The sequence below is a fragment of the Lissotriton helveticus genome, chromosome 12 (assembly GCF_964261635.1).
Source record: "Lissotriton helveticus chromosome 12, aLisHel1.1, whole genome shotgun sequence".
Taxonomy (NCBI): domain Eukaryota; kingdom Metazoa; phylum Chordata; class Amphibia; order Caudata; family Salamandridae; genus Lissotriton; species Lissotriton helveticus.
In genome coordinates, this window is record NC_136073.1 from 771,452,453 (window position 1) to 771,470,185 (window position 17,733).

At 45.5% G+C, this 17,733-nt stretch overlaps 1 long non-coding RNA gene across 1 annotated transcript; it reads left to right on the forward strand.

The window, feature by feature from the left end:
• The first annotated feature begins 1,028 nt into the window (after positions 1–1,028).
• LOC144798368 (uncharacterized) lies at positions 1,029–16,643 on the forward strand. The gene is made up of 3 exons (XR_013603524.1): positions 1,029–1,164; positions 14,977–15,069; positions 16,590–16,643. It is a non-coding gene; the product is annotated as an uncharacterized LOC144798368 (long non-coding RNA).
• The last annotated feature ends 1,090 nt before the right edge of the window (positions 16,644–17,733 follow it).

Here is a 17,733-nt window from a genome sequence, read left to right on the forward strand (position 1 = left end):
TCATTTCCTATCAGCAGACGCATTGCACTGTTTTTGCTCAGTATGTCCTATGCACTACCAGACAAGGTGGTACATGTGTAGATTAAAGCAACACTTTAGCATTTGAACTTAACTGTAATGTTTTTATTTTTGTGCAGTCATTGAGATGTTATCAGGCCAGTTTGCTTCCAGTGTAGACACCCCTCTAGTCACACTTTTCTTTGAAGCCTACTCAACCTGTAAGGTATTTCTTCTTGAAACCATCCCCAGTCTCCAGGAGGTGAGTTGGTAAAGTGGGGAAAGAACAGAGTGCAGTGGATGAAGGTTTAGAGCTGTTATGTTTTGTGAGATAACTGATGCATACACATTGACTGCCCCTTCCTCTGCCTTTGCATATATACTTCATTTGATGAAATACAAAAAAATATGAAATTCATTCTCTTGACCCAGACTTGTGATCTCTATTTATGTAGCTGAATAAAATGTGTAAAAACCTTTATTGTACCCGACCAAGTATCAAATTCCTATCAGGTCAGATATATAAAACAAAATCAAAGCTAAACCATGCTATAATACTTAAGTATTAGGGAACAGTAAGTGTAATAAGTATTTTTGAAAAAGAAAGTGACAGAATTAGATTCTAGGGCAATTTAATAAAATTGCAGCTGCAGTAGTGTATTTTCTATGTCTACCACAACCTGTCCATGAATAGGAGGCATTGGAAATATATTTTTTAAAAAGAGCTGGGGAGAGGGAGAAAATAGAGAGAGTGGGTGGGGAACCCTCATCCAAATAAGACAAGAGCGAAACAAATTCATGGATAACATTTCTATTTTAGAGAATCAGTTTTGTCTATTGGAATATTCTGCCAGTGAAACAAACCACTGCCTTTGCATGACAGAATCACTTCCTAGTGAACAGATGTCAAGTGCAGCTGCCTCTCCAGGGAACCCTCAACTTCCACATGTGGCTCATCTTTTCTTAGTAGTTAATGTCTAGTGTGTGGAACTGAAAACCTGGTGTAATTTATCTTATCAGGTCTGGGGGCAGGTCATCACCACTCTGGGACATTTGGCCTCCGTTCTGCCAGAGGAGCAACTAGATAAGGAGCTTCCTTGGTTGGTCAATGAAGTTGAAAGGCTCCAGCCCCAGCTGCCTGCTGATATGGCATTTCGTTTGCTCACGGTGAGTGTGACCTTTATTTGCTGTCCATGCTTGCCACTTCAACCAATCCCAAATGATCCACTCATAATGAACACCGTATCCCATAATGAGAGATTATCTGCAATGAAACACTACATTATTGAGAAATGAGGGTTGAATACAGAACTACAGGATTCCATTGGTGAGTTAGTTACACCACAGGTGGAGTAGTGAGATGGTTCAGGCCTCCATCATGTGTACATTGGGCTAACATATTGGCATTCCGCTCCCGCCAGTACCAATGTTGTGGGTATCAGAAATTTTGGGATATAGGAAAAATGTATGATTCCAAGTTTTCCCCTTAGGTACCCCTGAGAAATAGAACCACCACACCAATTCGGACAGTAATTCCCCACTATTTGACACATTCACGCCTGGTAATTATTTCAGTTTTGAGCTGGTGTATTGTTTTGGGAGATGAAGGGATTACAGGGAATATAGTTTTCCAACATTAATTCCAAATACTGAACCAGCTCAATTGTGATTAGTACACAATCCATGAAGGCAGCCAGAGAAGCAAAATGCACATTTGTATTTGTTACATATGAAATCGGGATTAATAAAGGAGAAATGTGTACCAAAGCAATTGTGCTAGAATTTAAATAAACATCAACAGTGCTGAAATTTGCTTCACCTGTTGTTGTGATACTGGGTAAGTAAAATAGGTTATGGAAGTGAAATTGAGCATACTGACGCTCCATCTTGATGCGTTAATCATAGCAAAATAGCAGATCTTCAGTCACTAGAGCCCTGACATAGGTCCCAAGCAGTAATTGGGCTTACTAAAGCCCTAGTGACCTCTTGTAACAAACAGTGTGCCATTGCATTTTCTCTAGCCTGAAAGGCTGCTTTCACCCTGTGAAATACAAGTACATTTACAAATGACCTTCACTAAGGAGCCCCATGACCATACATTGCACTCCTGGTGACCGAACATACAGGTAAAACAGTGAAGTCTTAAGAGGAGCACTGGAAATGTATCATGTTGGTAATCAATAATGTGTTGGAATTATAGAATACTACTTTTAGTTGCTATAAAAACAAATATTAGCCAAGGAAAGAGTCCGTAGTTAGAGACGTGCAAACTGTATTAGCTGAAAAAGCAAGAGTGACGTAGACCTTGGTGGACACACTATTAGAATCATTACGTCTCCAATCTGCCAATTTTCATTTCCACACAACTATTGTTTTTGAGGCTTGAGAATTGTAGATTAATGTTGAGGACCTAAGTGGAACAGTTTCTGCTAGGTCTGAGCTCTTACAATTAAAAGGATAGGATGTTCAAATTTCCTTACAAGTCCTTCTTTTGACAGTCTCCACTTGTAATAAAAATTTGAATACCAGCTACAAACATAAAAACATGACAGAATTTTGTTGTATGGCATATTGACCATATACATGCGGCTTTTGACACCGTCCTCCATCGCGGTCTCCTCTCCAGACTCAGTGAGATCGGCCTGCAGGGGGCGGTGTTCAGCTGGTTTGAGTCCTTTCTAGCGGACCGCCGTCAAGCGATCTGGGCACCCCCGTTCTCCGCCGCGGTGCCGCCATTGGAGGTAGGAGTTCCTCAGGGCTCAATTTTGAGCCCTACTCTTTTTAACATCTATATAGCCCCTTTGGCGGCACTGGCGGAGTCTCACGGTGCGCAGATTGTCTCGTATGCTGACGACACCCAGCTCCTCTTCTCATGCGAGAAGGGCTCAGACTTCAATGGTGAGAGTATTAGAGGTTGCCTTGGGGCTGTGTTTGAATGGTTCCAGCGGAACAGCCTTAAGTGCAACTCGGACAAATCAGAGGTGTTTTTTTTGGCTGTCCTTCTGACCCCAGGTGGCGGTCTTGGTGGCCTGTGGCTATGTTTCCTCCCTCCGCTGCTTTGGACATGGCCAAGAATTTGGGAGTGAAGATCGACAACAGCCTTACTTTGAAGCCCCAGATTCTAGGCCTAGTTGGTAAATGCTTCGGCCTCCTCAAAATGTTAAGGAAATGTGTTCCTCTGCTTTCTCAGGCCCATAGGAAAGTCTCCGTGCAGGCATTAATTGGCTCTCGTCTGGACTATGCCAACGTGCTCTATCTCGGACTCCCTGAGTATCTTCTATCACGTTTGCAAATAGTCCAAAATTCGGCCGCATGAGCCATGTTTGGCTTTCATCGGAGAGCGAGTGCAAGAGCCCTTTTGAGAACTCTTCACTGGCTTCCAATTCCAAAAAGTATTGTTTTCAAGGCGCTCACCTTGGCCTTTAAGGCTCTCCATGACACTGGCACCAAATATATCAGAAAACGGCTGGCTTTCTACCAGCCATCGAGATCGCTCAGGTCAGCTTCGCAGGCCTTGGCTTCTGTTCCTGGTATAAGGCGCACCCGCATTGGAGGCCGCTCTTTTGGACGCTTGGCGCCTCAGTTGTGGAATGCTTTACCGGTCTCTCTGAGAAAGATTGTCAACCTGTTAGCCTTTAGAAAAGATCTCAAGTCCTGGCTTTTTGTTCAGTAGTGTGTGGCATCTTTAGCCTGCTCTTGGTCTGCACTGGGTTTGAAGCCCCGGGACACTCCTTGGAGTAGCTGAGCGCTATATAAAACACGTTATAACATAACATAACATAACATACATAATTTGAGGTTGTTCCCCCAATGAGACTTACAAGCCTTTATTGCAGGTGATCATTCTCCTCATTAGCATCTGTGTAGCTAAATGTGTTCCTAAAACTGCTTTTAGTCGCACCCATCTTCTGTGTTGCAGCTCCTGCCTCCACGTTGCCTTTGATTCTCATAAGCAAACACTATCCTTTTAGGCTCCTCTGTACTCCCATGGTTCACAGTGTGCAGGGGTGCAAGAGGGACATTGAGCAATCCTGGTCCACAACTGTTAATAGTGAAATAGATGTAGCGGTGCATACATGGATCCAGGTTTTTGAGGAGCACCCCAATTTGTCTGTATTTTACTATCTAACAGGAAAAAAAGGGAAAATGTATTTCCAATAGTGTTCGTCCACCCATGCTACATCTAAGTGTGCCCTTTGGCTTGAGGGTGTATTTTGCTGACTTTGGATGAGACTACATTAGTGGAGTGTGGATCACTTGGAGAAGCAGGCAGATAACTAGAGGACCTGTAGGATGAACAGGGAGAAACAGGAGGGTGAAATGGAGGTCAAACAGAGGAGGAGGACAAAGGAACACACGGAACTGGATTTCCAAGATAATGAAGAGAAAGCAATAGCAGGAGGACCATGGGAAAAACCTGGAGGATCAGGCAGCCAAAAACCACAGTCGACCAGCATGACTGAGACCCCAAGGACATAAGGCCCAGCATGCCCAAGACAAAGAGGAGGATCAGTAAAACCAGGAGAATAAGTAGAATGAAGTAGACCAGAAGGACCAGAACCAGGAGGCCAAAGAGGAGAAGAAGTACAAGTAGCTACTTTATTAAGCGCCATGGAAGCCAGAAACTAGCTGACTCCAAACCCTTTCGGTGGTATAACAATGAATGTATGCAAGCAAGAATTGCCCTTGGCAATGCTATCAGGGTTGGGGAAATGGGTACTGTCCGTACTGCAAGATATGAATACAAAAAAGCTATCCATAAAGCCAAGTGCCTATGGGATGAGCTTAGATGGCAGGACCTAAAAGAAGCTAGTTTGCAGAATAATACCAAATTATTCTGGAATATCATTAAGTGAGGCAGAGGGGGTCAACCTGATCAGCCCCTAAGTCATGTCTCTCATGAAGGATGGGTTAATTACTTTAGGCCCCAATATGCGCGTAACCCTTTAGATGATCAAATGGAAGAAGTTAGTTATGTTTTTTATACTGATGAGGCTTTTAATGACAAAGAAGTTTTAGCAGCTCTTAGTGCAGTTGCTGGAGGTAGAGCCCCAGGACCCGATGGTGTCCCTCCGGATGTGTTCCTCTACGACAAAATACGATGGGGTAGATACATCTTGTTGATGGCAAATGCAACAGCCCAGGGTGCCCGATCCCGGTTTCCTGGAAAGGGGCCGTGATAATTCCAGTATATAAAAAAGGAGATAAAACTCAACCGGGGAATTACAGACCTATCAGCTTGATAGATACAATTCAGAATGTAGTTGGGAAGCTGATCCTGAACAATATCTTAGACTGGATTGAAGAGAATAGTATATTGTCCCCTTTCCAAGAGGGTTTCCGTAAATACACTAGCACCATTGATCAAGTCATTCATTTTATTCTTTTATAGTGGAAGACTGTGACATTGGGCAAGGGCAGCCTTTATGCTGCCTTTGTCGATCTACGTTCAGCTTTTGACCTTGTCCCCCGTTCCCGGTTATGGGTGACGTTGAGGGAATTAGGCCTTTCGGACGAGATCCTAACCTTCGTAATGAGGCTGCACGAGGGCTATCATGCTAGAATCCGCTAGGGAGGGCAGGGTAGGGTCACCACCCAGTTTCCGGTTGAACGCGGGGTACGGCAAGGCTGTGCCATGGCACCAACGTTATTCTCTTTGTATATTAATGGAATAGTGGACCGTTTGTTGCCAGTAAATACAGATGCCCCTTCTCCAGCAGGTGTAAAAATTCCAATTTTAATGTTTGCAGATGACACATTAATTATTTCCAAGACTCCTAATGGCCTCCAGCGAGCTCTATCAATTTTTGAAGATTTTTGTGCTGCTCGAGGCCTGTAAGTTAATGTGTCAAAAATGAAATTAATGGCTTGTAATCCGCATCGAAGTTTTAAGGGGAGGGTTTTCATGAATAAACAACCACTTGAACTGGTCAGGGCTTTTACCTATTTGGGTATACAGTTAGAGAAGAACCTTAAGTGTGACTGCCAAATAGATTTAGCAGCCCTGAAACATCGACAAGTTATGGGAGCTTTAAGTCTGGAGCATAAAAGGTCTCTAACAAAACCATTTAGACCAGTCCTTCAAGTTTATGAATCTAAAGCTGCTAGCTCCGCGCTTTATGGCGCCGAATTATGGGGGTTTGAGAAAGCAGCTCCTTTAACTCTTTCTGAAAATAAATTCCTCCGTAGCATTACCAATCTCCCACAAAGCACCCCTCTTAAGCCACTTAGATATGATTTGGGTAGAAAAGCTATTATTGATGTCGCCAAGTTGCGTCCGATTTTATATTGGCGCCGGTTGTGAATGACACCTGAACTCTCATCATATGCCTCAGGTTTTCTGGATGAAATAAAATCTGATGCCTTCCACAAAATCGGTTGGTTAAGAGGTGTTAGGAATAGCCTGATTGGCCTAGGAATGAGAATGCTATGGGAGAACCCATTAGAGGCTTCTTTTCCCTCTGAAAACATCCTAAAAGCGAAGTATTGGGAGTGGGCTGCTTTTAATGCTTGGAGTAACTCTGACTCATCTTCTATGGTGGGAATCTTCTTAGAAGCAAAACTCACACCCAGATTAGAATCCTATTTGGATAATATCACCAGGCCGAGAGATAGGAAGCTTTACTTCCAACTCAAGGCAGGCTCCTTACCTTTAAAGTCCCTTATGTCCAGGTGGACTCCCACACGTGATAACATCTGTCCTGCCTGTGGGAGTCATAGCGAAACAGTTGCCCACCTGCTTTTTGCCTGTCCTGCCTATGCACTCCCTAGGCGAGTTTGGCTGGCTCCAGTGTGCAAACTACTTTGCACATTTAGGAGAGCCGAAGCGGAAAGGCTTATGCGCACCAGCACTTTACCATTTATCACAATAGCGATGGCCAAATACCTAGGATGGGCGTGGGCTATAAGGCTGAAACCTAAATCTGGGAAATTCTTTGGTGAGCATTAATTTGAACTTCCCTTGCCTGGCCACTGAATGTGATTGATTATTTTAAATTGTGTTTGGCTGCTGTAATGTATTTCATAATGCAAAGAAAATTGTATTAATGTAACTTTTATCTCGTCCATTTGCTCTGAGATCTAAGTTTTATCAAACATTTTTAACTATCCAGCCAAGGCATTTTTAGCTGTATCTAAATGTTGTTTGTTTTGTGCTTTCTGATAGATACATCTGCCTTGTGGATTCCTCACCTTGTGAATATCCCCCTTGCGTCAGCAACGTTCGGAATTTTTCTTTGTAGCACGCCGGCGTGGACGACGTCATAGGAACGCAGCATCGCGCGCGCGACTCCGTCTGACGTCACCGACCCCTTATAAGGCCTACGTCGGCGTGATGACATCAGTTCCCTTTTTTTCCGGGTCATCGACGCTAACGGTTTCAGGGATCTTCTGTCGTTACAGATAGAGACTTTGTTACTTTTTGTCTGTTACTGTTTCTGTTCTTCGTCGAGGATGTCGTCGAAGAAAACGGGATTCCAACAGTGTGGCTCGTGTGCCCGGATGATGTCAATTACTGATCCACACGAAGATTGTTTATGGTGTTTGGGATCGGATCACGACATCAAGGGCTGTCGATCCTGTTCAAAAATGAATCCGAAGGCTCTACGTGAACGAGAAGCTAAACTTATTAGCCAAAATTAAAAGTAAAGAAGCCGGTAGATCTTCGAGATCAAGATCAAGACACTCCAGATCGAGACCGAAGTCAAGATTGAAGTCACGATCGAAGTCATTGAGGTCACGGTCGAGGTCGAGGGCCAGATCGGAGTTGGCGTCAAAGTCAGCTTCTGGGCATGCTTCAAGTTCCTCGAAGAAAAAACATAAGAGGAAGAAGCATAGTTCTCACCATCATTCGGGGTCTTCGGACTCTAAGAAGAAATCTTCTCGGAAGCATCACAAGGACTTTGTGTCTCCGTCTCCTGTTGGTGGTACCACTCCGGTAAGATCTTGAGAGCATACACCGGAGCCGGAACTGGATCCGAATCCGGCTTCGGGTCAGTCTTCGGAGCATGAGGAGGTCGTGGAGGTTCCTCAGTCTCCGATTCCGGAGGATGAACCGGAAAGTCAAAAGGATGAAGAGGAGCCGAATCCAGAACAGCCTCCTACGAATCCAATGGGTTCTTACCCTTCTTTTCCTTTTCCTGGTCAAGATCCATCGCATTTCCTAAATGCTATGTATGGAGTGTATGCAAGGGCAATGTACCCCACTGGAGCACCTACGGGTCCTATGGGTCCTTTGTCTTTTAACTTGGGTGTCCCCCAAGCTTATGCACCGGCGCCTTTTCTACCTTTCATGCCGACTCCATATCCTTCTTGGATCGGTTCAGCGCCGCCGAGGTCATCGACTCCGCGCACGGCTTCGCCGACTCTGGAGGGACCTCGAAATTCGGATCGAGGCTCGACGCCAGTTCCTGTTTCTCTACCTCCTGTTGTTCCAACTCCTCGGTCGACGCCGGCTCCGACTCCATCGGAGTCATTACCGGATCCGTCGACTTCGATCCGTATGGAGTGGTCGAGACGTAGAGCCCAACATCTACTGGAGCAGAAAGAGTTTTTGGAACCTGAAGTGGAGGAAGGCGAACTTCAGGAACATGATGATTGTTTTGAAGATCTTCATTCTGCTAGCAGTCTTGAACTTTCTCCGGAATGGGGATTACCTGTGGGTTCAGATGCACCCTCCAAGGATGTGGTACCATACCATATGGTAATTAGAAAAGCTGCTGATTTACTGAACTTAACTTTACCAACAGTTGAGTTCAAATCTAATATCCTCACAGAAATTTTACATTCGCCTTCTTCTATCATTGAGCCTACTCTACCTTTCACTGAAGCTCTGACCGAGCCAATTCTGGAACTTTGGAAAAAGCCTTTATCTGCACCTGCAGTATCTAGATCGGTGGCGAGACGTTATAGGGTGGCTCCTGGAGATCCTGAGTTCTTGTCATCTCACCCTTCTCCAGAGAGTCTGGTGGTTCAGGCTGCTTGTGCGAATAGATCAGCTGGCTCCTTTCCTCAAGTTCCTGGAGATAAAGACTCCAAAAAATTGGATCAGGCCGCTAAGAAGGTCTTCTCCTCAGGTAGCATGGCTTTAAAATCAACAAATGCTACTTGTTTGCTTGGCAGATATGTGCATGCCCTAATGGACTCGGTCAAACAATTGTCTGCTAAACTTCCAGAAGAAGACAGAAAAAAACTTTAATGAGGTTGTTTTGGACAATCACGCTGCTGCCCGCCAAGTTATTCAGAGTGGCATGGACACTGCAGACTCTGTGGCTAGAATAATGGGTTCTTCAGTAGCTACCAGAAGAGCTGCTTGGTTAAAGTCCTCAGAGTTTTCCACTGATGTACAGACTACTCTTTTGGATTTACCTTTTGATGGGGTTGGTCTCTTTGAGAAGAAAGCAGATACAGCTCTGGAGAGGTTCAAAGATAGCCGGGCGACGGCTAGATCTTTGGGTTTGCAGGCAAAAGGTACAGCCACCAGAAAGTTCAGAGGCTTAGGCAGATCTTCCTTTCGTCCTTTCAGGCAAGGCCAGCAACAGCAGCAGCAACAGAACCCTCTGTACAAGTCTTATAGAGGTAGACAGATGGGTCGTGGACGTGGACTTCAAGCCTCTTCCTCCTCCACTTCCTCCTCTAATACCCACCCCCCACCAGCAGCAGCAAAGCAGCCCTAGATCCGCCATTCCGGATCATGCGGGTCCGGTAGGGGGTCGGCTTACTTATTTTCTACGGGATTGGGAATCGGTTACATCAGATCTTTGGGTTCTCAATCTCGTAGAAAATGGGTATGCCCTTCCCTTTCAGGAATTTCCTCCCAATTACCATCCGTGCCAAGGTTATTGTTCGGAGGACCACCTGCTTCTCCTGCAGGAAGAAGTCCTGGCGTTGTTCAGAAAGGGTGCGATAGAGGTGGTTCCGGAGCAGGAGAGGGGTCAGGGATGCTACTCCCGGTATTTTCTGATCCCCAAGAAGGATGGCAGGCTTCGGCCAATCCTGGATCTCAGGATCTTGAACTTTTATCTGAGACAAGAAAAGTTCAAGATGCTCACTCTTGTGCAGGTTCTTCAAGCGCTGTTGGAAGAAGACTGGATGGTGTCGATCGACTTGCAGGATGCTTATTTCCACATCCCTATCCTGAAGTCGCACAGGAAGTATCTCCGTTTTACGGTGGGTTCGCAACACTACCAGTTTGCGGTCCTTCCGTTTGGACTTACTACTGCGCCTCGAGTTTTCACCAAGGTGATGGCAGTGGTGGCAGCACATCTCAGAAGGTCAGGAATTCCTGTATTTCCGTATCTGGACGACTGGCTCATCAAAGCAGAGTCGCCAGAGAAGGTGCTCCTTCATTTGCAAGTGACAACTTAGTTGCTACACAGGTTGGGTTTTTCGATGAATGTACCCAAGTCTCACCTGGTGCCCTCCCAGTGCAACCTGTTCATAGGTGCGGTACTGGACACTACTGTGTGTCGTGCATTCCCTCCACCTCAAAGGATTCGCAACATACAGGAAATGATTCCTTTATTTTTCAATGGAGCGGTTGTTCCAGTCCTGAAGGTACTTCGTCGGCTTGGTCTGATGGCTTCTTGCATTCTGTTGGTCAACCATGCACGCTGGCACATGAGGGCACTCCAGTGGTGCCTCCGCAGGCAGGGGTATCAGCACAACGGAGATCTCAGGGAGTCAGTGAGGATCTCCAGAGAAACTGCGGCGGATCTGTCCTGGTGGAGTGTGGAAAGCAATCTTTCTCAAGGAAAGCCTTTCCAGCTGCCTCCATCGGTGGCCACAGTGATAACGGATGCATCCACTCTAGGGTGGGGTGCTCATCTGGGGATCTGGAGGTCAAAGGTCTTTGGTCTCCAGAGGAAAGGTTGATTCATATCAACCTTCTAGAGTTACGGGCGATACGTTTGGCGCTCAAGGCCTTCCTCCCTTCCCTTCGCGGTCAGTCGGTTCAAGTCCTGACGGACAACACAACCGCGATGTGGTATATCAACAAGCAGGGAGGAGTGGGGTTGCAGTGTCTCTGCAAAGAGGCTCTGCGTCTCTGGTCCTGGGTTCAGGACCATCAGATTTGTCTGATGGCAAATCATCTGGCCGGAGTTCTGAACGTTCGTGCAGACGTTCTCAGTCGGCAGTTCTCTGCCGACCACGAGTGGAGGCTACACCCGGAGGTTGTTCGTTACATCTTTCAGATGTGGGGGACTCCTCGGGTGGACCTGTTCGCCACTCACGAGAATGCTCACTACCCGTCATTCTGCAGTCTCCAGTATCCGATGCAAGGAGCTTTGGGGGACACGTTTCAGTTGAGTTGGAGAAATCAACTCCTTTACGCGTTTCCCCCCATACCCTTGATTCCTCGGGTTCTGAGGAATATTCGCCAGGACCGGGCCCAAGTCATATTGGTCGCCCCGGACTGGCCAAGAAGGGTGTGGTATACAGATCTTCTCCACCTCTCCTCTCACCCACCGCTCCATCTGCCTCTCAGGGCAGACCTCCTCTCTCAGATGGAGGGGCAGGTTCTACACCCCCATCTCCAGACATTACACCTTCATGCCTGGAGATTGAACGGGGCAACCTGATCTCTTTTTCTCTCCCTCACGATGTGGTGGATGTCATTCTTTTGGCCAGGCGTGACTCCACCAAGTCCATCTATTCGCATAGATGGTCTAAATTCGTTGTTTGGTGTAGGGAGAAGGCTGTTGATCCTTTGAGGGCTCATTTATCTGATATTTTGCAGTTTGCTCTCTCTTTGGCGCAGCAAGGTTTTGCTGTTGCCACAGTCAAAGGTTATCTTTCGGCGTTATCGGCATTTCTTTGCTTGCCGGATCAGCCGTCTCTTTTTAAATCTCCAGTGGTTTTGAGGTTTCTGAAGGGCCTCACAAATAAATTCCCTCCTTCTCCATTTATCGTGCCTAAGTGGGATTTGAATCTTGTCTTGACTTTCTTGATGGGTTCTCCCTTTGAACCTTTACACAAGTGTCCTTTGAGGCTTTTGTCTTTCAAGACGATCTTCTTAGTAGCAATCACCTCGGCAAGGAGGGTGAGTGAGCTTCAAGCTCTTAGTTCTAAGCCCCCGTTCCTGACCATTCATGCTGAACGAATGGTTCTTAGGACTAGGGCTGCTTTTCTGCCTAAGGTGGTAACTCCCTTCCATCTAGGACAATCCATTACCCTTCCTACCTTCTTTCCTCCCCCTCACCCTTCTAAGGAGGAAGAGAGACTGCATCGTTTGGACCCTAAGAGGGCGGTGTCTTTTTATCTGGATAGAACTAAAGACTTCCGGATTGACGACCAGCTGTTTGTTGGTTTTGCTGGCTGTCGGAAGGGCAGATCGGTGCACAAGCGCACACTTTCCAGGTGGATAATCCTGTGCATCAAGATTTGCTACTCCTTGGTGGGTAAGGACCCTCCTGAGGGTATAAGATCTCATTCTACCAGAGCAAGGTCTGCTACTTCTCCATTGTCTAAAGGTGTACATGTTGAGGACATTTGCAGAGCCGCGACTTGGGCCTCCCTCCACACTTTCGCGAAGCATTACTGCTTGAATACCGAGGTGAGGAGGGACGGCCACTTCGCGCGTTCTGTCCTCCAAGATTTCCTGTTGTAGCAGAGTGGACACCCTCCTCCGGGAGTGGGGACTGCTGTGGGACTCTATTCACAAGGTGAGGAATCCACAAGGCAGATGTATCTATCAGAAGAACAAGTTACTTACCTTCGGTAACGCTTTTTCTGGTAGATACATTATCTGCCTGTGGATTCCTCACTGACCCGCCCGCCTCCCCGTTCTCCACTCTGCTATACCTGGTCTTATTTGTATATTTATTTGTATATTTATTGGGTTTTTGATACCTTTACTACGCACTATGTGTGCTATTATGGTTTATATGTACTGTGTACACTGTATATATGTATATTTCCTGTCATTGGTCCGTCCGGGTACCTCGAAGGCACGGAAAAAAGGGCAGAACTGATGTCATCACGCCGACGTAGGCCTTATAAGGGGTCGGTGACGTCAGACGGAGTCGCGCGCGATGCCGCGTTCCTACGACGTCGTCCACGCCAGCGTGCTACAAAGAAAAATTCCGAACGTTGCTGACGCAAGGGGGATATTCACAAGGTGAGGAATCCACAGGCAGATACTGTATCTACCAGAAAAAGTGTTACCGAAGGTAAGTAACTTGTTCTTTATGAATATACTTCGAATAAAGCTACTTTGGAATGGAATGGAATGGAGAAGAAGGATGTGCAAGTGGAAAGGGAGGGTCATCAGGAGGACCAGGACCACCAGAACAAGAAGGAAGAAGATGGGCAGGTCAAAACGGAGAACCTACACCACTGTGAAGACCCTACACAGAATGAGGTGGAGGAAGATGGCCATTAGGATGCGTAGAAGGGGAGGTGGGGGTGCAGGACAGACAAGAAGCTTAGAAACCCCAGGACCACCAGAAGGATTTGGAAAACTTGAACCAACAGGGGACCAATACCATGTCCAAGAACTAGGAAAAACAAGAGGATCAAGACCAGGAAGAATAGGAAAAGGATTTCTAAGAGGACTAGGAGAATAAGGAGGAAAACCAGGAGGAGGGAGACCAGTTAGAGGAAGAAGACCATGAAGAGAAAGCACAGGCTAGGAGGTCCAGAACAGCAGTCACCACCATGACCACCATGAAAAACCTGAGGGCAAACACCATGATTGCTAGGAGTAACAGCACCAGAGGATCCGGAGGACCAGGAAGAGAATGACCAAGATTAGCAGGACCATGAACATAAGGACAATGAAGATCATGAGGACCAGCAGGACTGGGACCAGAGGAATTAAAAGATTGAAGAACACCAGGGCAAGAGTACCAGAAGAACAACTAGGAGGGACACAGCAATAAGCACCATGGTAAAGATAATCCTTTTAACAGGAGTAGGATCCCAGGAGGATAAGGGGTACTAATGGCCAATGACCAATACCTAGAAGACCAGGACAAAGAATATGTAGATGAAGACCAGGAGGATGATTTTGAGGAAAATATGAGTTGACAGAAGGGAAAGAAGAATAAGAGGATGATCAGGAGGAAGAGACCTAGAAAAAGGAGAACATGAAAATCAATACGAAGATTAGGAGAACTATTAAAAGGAAGACCTGGTAAACCAGGAGCATGAAGAGGAAAAACTATAGGTGGAAGACCAGGAAGAGGAGAATGACCAAGAGGAGTAGAGGGACCAGGGCAACCAGGAAGTCCAGGAGCACTAGGATTACCAGGTCCACCAAGAGGACACAACCATCAAGGGAATCACAACGGGACACGCATCAGGAGAACTAGGGACAGGAAAAGCAAAGGCAGAATGATGATTTGAAAAGGAAAGAGAGATCAACAAAACGGATGGGTACCATTAAGACCAAGACCAGCAGGAAGACCAGGAGCAGGAAGACCAAGGCCCGGAAGGAAGGGACTAAGATGGCCAAGAGGATCTAGACAGTGCCATAAGAAGAAGGAGTAGCAGACAACCAAGAGAACTAGAACCACCAAGAGAACTAGGACAACCAAGGCAAGGGCCATCATCAACAGTGGCTAAGAATACAGGGCCTACGATGACAAGTGAGTCTAGGCTACATGTGTTAGGGCATGCCCCTGTTAAATGCTGAACATGTTCTCTTGTGGTTCCTTGATGGACTAAAATCCAACATCTGACTCCAACAGATAACCTCTACAGAAATCACTACGTGGATCTGAGAGATCTTAAGGCGCTGTGAGTCAAGAAAACAGAGCAACCAGGAAAGAAAAAATTAGACATAAGCACGGTCATCTGTCAAAATCTGCTTGTGGTCATATGTGTTTAGAATTAGTACACAAGAGAGCTCATTCACACACCAACTCACTCTTGCATTCAGACAGAATTTACACTTTGAAGTTTGTAATTCACCACTGACCATCATCATTTGCACAAACTGCCCTTTGGCCTCATCTCAATTTTCTTATCTCCTTGCAGACCCTTGAGTTATGCATCAAGGCAGCTGTTACTAAGAGTTGCAGAGCGCTGAATGGAACTGTGCCAACCGTGCTTGCCGTCCTGCATCACCTGGTAAGTATATACATGAGTACAAACAAAGCATTTCAGTGGGAGGCGACAGACATTTCCTGTGTAACATATTGTAACAAATAAAGTTTCTACCTTAATCCAATTTATACTAGGAGTGTTTTTAAAGGGCAACATTTGGGAACTCTCTTGCATAAAATATTAAATTATAATCCAAAAAAATCCTATATGAACCAATTTGCTTCTAGGATGCAAAGAAAGAAGACAATGGATATAAATCTGCCAGTGTTGAGAGCTCCTCTGCGAGAACCACCCATAAGTCTGCCTCCCGGCAGCTCTGGCTATGATAATAGGTAACAGAGGAACAGAGTGACAGGGAAAGGGAAGGGACCCAGGGGGAACACCAAGGATGGAGACCTGAAAGAAAAAAGCTGTACCCAATAACAATGGTTTACAACAGATACATAATACTAACAAAGCTTATCTCGGAGGTTCAATTGTCCACTTAGACTTTACAATATAACATATGCTGGACTCTTCATGACATTCCCAACAACAGTACGCCCAATCTTAAATCTATATATTTAATAATAATAAGGCTATATCATATACATTTGATTAATGTCATCAATCAAAGGAAATTCAGTATTTATCCCACTAAGGTTCCTAAGGTCAATATGTGCAGAAAGTACCCCACAATTTAGTTCAAATAATCCAAATCCCCAACATTTTTGGAATATCCTTACAATCCAAACTTGAAGCATTCAAGACCCCAGTCCACATATAAGAAGGCCCTCTGAAAACAGGTGCACAACTTGACGGCCATAAGCATGAAATTCCAAATAGCAATGCTGGCACGTGGAATCTGGAATGAATGGGAAACAAAAGACAAGCATCTCTGATGAGGACCAAAGTGCGAGAACTGAATGCCGGTAAAGAAAAAAAAATGAAGTGGTACAGCAGAAACAGCAGTGGCGGTGAGAACAGAAAAAGGCCCTAATGAAGCCACTGACAGAAACACTCGCTCCCCACTCTGCTGACTACAGACCTGGGACGCAAAATGGGCAAAAAGTGAAGCAAAAAAGGCCTGCTCTGAAAAGCATGCAACCCACTATGCTGGCCAGACACCGTAGGAGCAAAAGGGGAACAGCTTTACCGTCCCCAGAGATAAACCAAGATGAAGTGTAACAACAGCCTTCGTCTTGATTACGTTGAATAGCCGCCACTAGTGCCAGCTTTGTTAAAAGCATTAAGTACCACTGCCTTCTGCAATCTCGCCAGACTTCTGAGTCTACAAACTATCCAAAAACCATAGGAAATTAAGGCATCCATCTTAGAGTGGTAACTGAGAATTTGCACTTCCACCAATATCGGGCACCCTGAATATGCTGTATTCCACACAATAAATTTTACTGTAGCGTGGTATGGATCATGGCCCCACAAGTCCTGACAAACTCCCATGCTGTCATTCCCCCACTGGAAGTTATTTGCTGTCTGGATGTATGGGATTGGCTTTGAGATAGCCTAGCTTCCATTATTATTTATTATGGCTTTGTTATTGGCAGATCTGCACACCCTCAAGTGGGGTTTCCGATGAAACAGAAGAGCCACTCAAGTTGTTCACGGCTATTATCCTGTCACTGGGTGAGTTGGTCGTAAATGAATGTATTTATATATTTGTGATACTGCAAGTATATAGTGGCCTTTACTAGGGATCAGGTCCTCTGTAACATTAATTTCTTTACACTGCCCTGCACGTAACTTGATCGTCTTAAAAGCTACTATTGCTTCAGTATTTATCTCCCCCCCAGGTACATTGGTTGGCTTGCTACTGGAATATGGTGCCCAGTTTACTATATACAGCTATAGTAGTCACATGAGTACCATGTGCTCGTAAGATCATCATTAAATGTTGCAGACCATTGATAACATACCTCCTGGACATGCGTTGAAGAATGGCCTTGATGGGCTGCTCCCCAGCGTTGAGTTCCTTCTTGCATAATTTTATGTTGTGTTATTTTTCAATTATGTCTATTTTTTCTTTTCACTTTACTCTTACAGCCCATTCTCACTCTAGTGAGGTCCATGAATATTTAGAAAGTAGCTTGATGCAGATAGGTGCAGAGTCCCGTGCCACAACATTACAGCTGCTCTGCAAGCTCATTTCGGAAACTGGTAAGACTGTCAGTGGGTGGGTGGCAGTGTGTGATTTAGGTAGGGAAAATAGTTAAAGGGATATAATGCTTGTCATAGAATCCGGAGCCCTAAGTTGTATTCCCAACTTACTCCCTTACTTGTCCAACATGGTGCAGCTATAAGCAAAATACTTCAATTTTATATTCTTCAGCTACATTAACTGCCAACTTTTCCTGGTAGAGCACTGCAATTTACGAATAAAGTCTTGCTTACATCAACTTCAATTATGTGAATCATGGTGAAGAAATAAAGGAGTGCCACTGTTTTCTTTTCGGTTAATTGTTCCCATTGTGAGCCATTAATTGGACAGGGACACTGTGAAAACCGATCCTGACGTAGACACTGGACAGGAACAAAAAGGGAAATAAAATATGGAGCAGGTCGACACAGACACGCTCAGTGGCACATGATGACACAGACATGCATGGCGAAACAGGAAGGCATTGATAGCCCCATGGGGCTCACAGTCACAGACTCACAAACCAAAACTGAAAGACAGGACCCTCAGGGTGG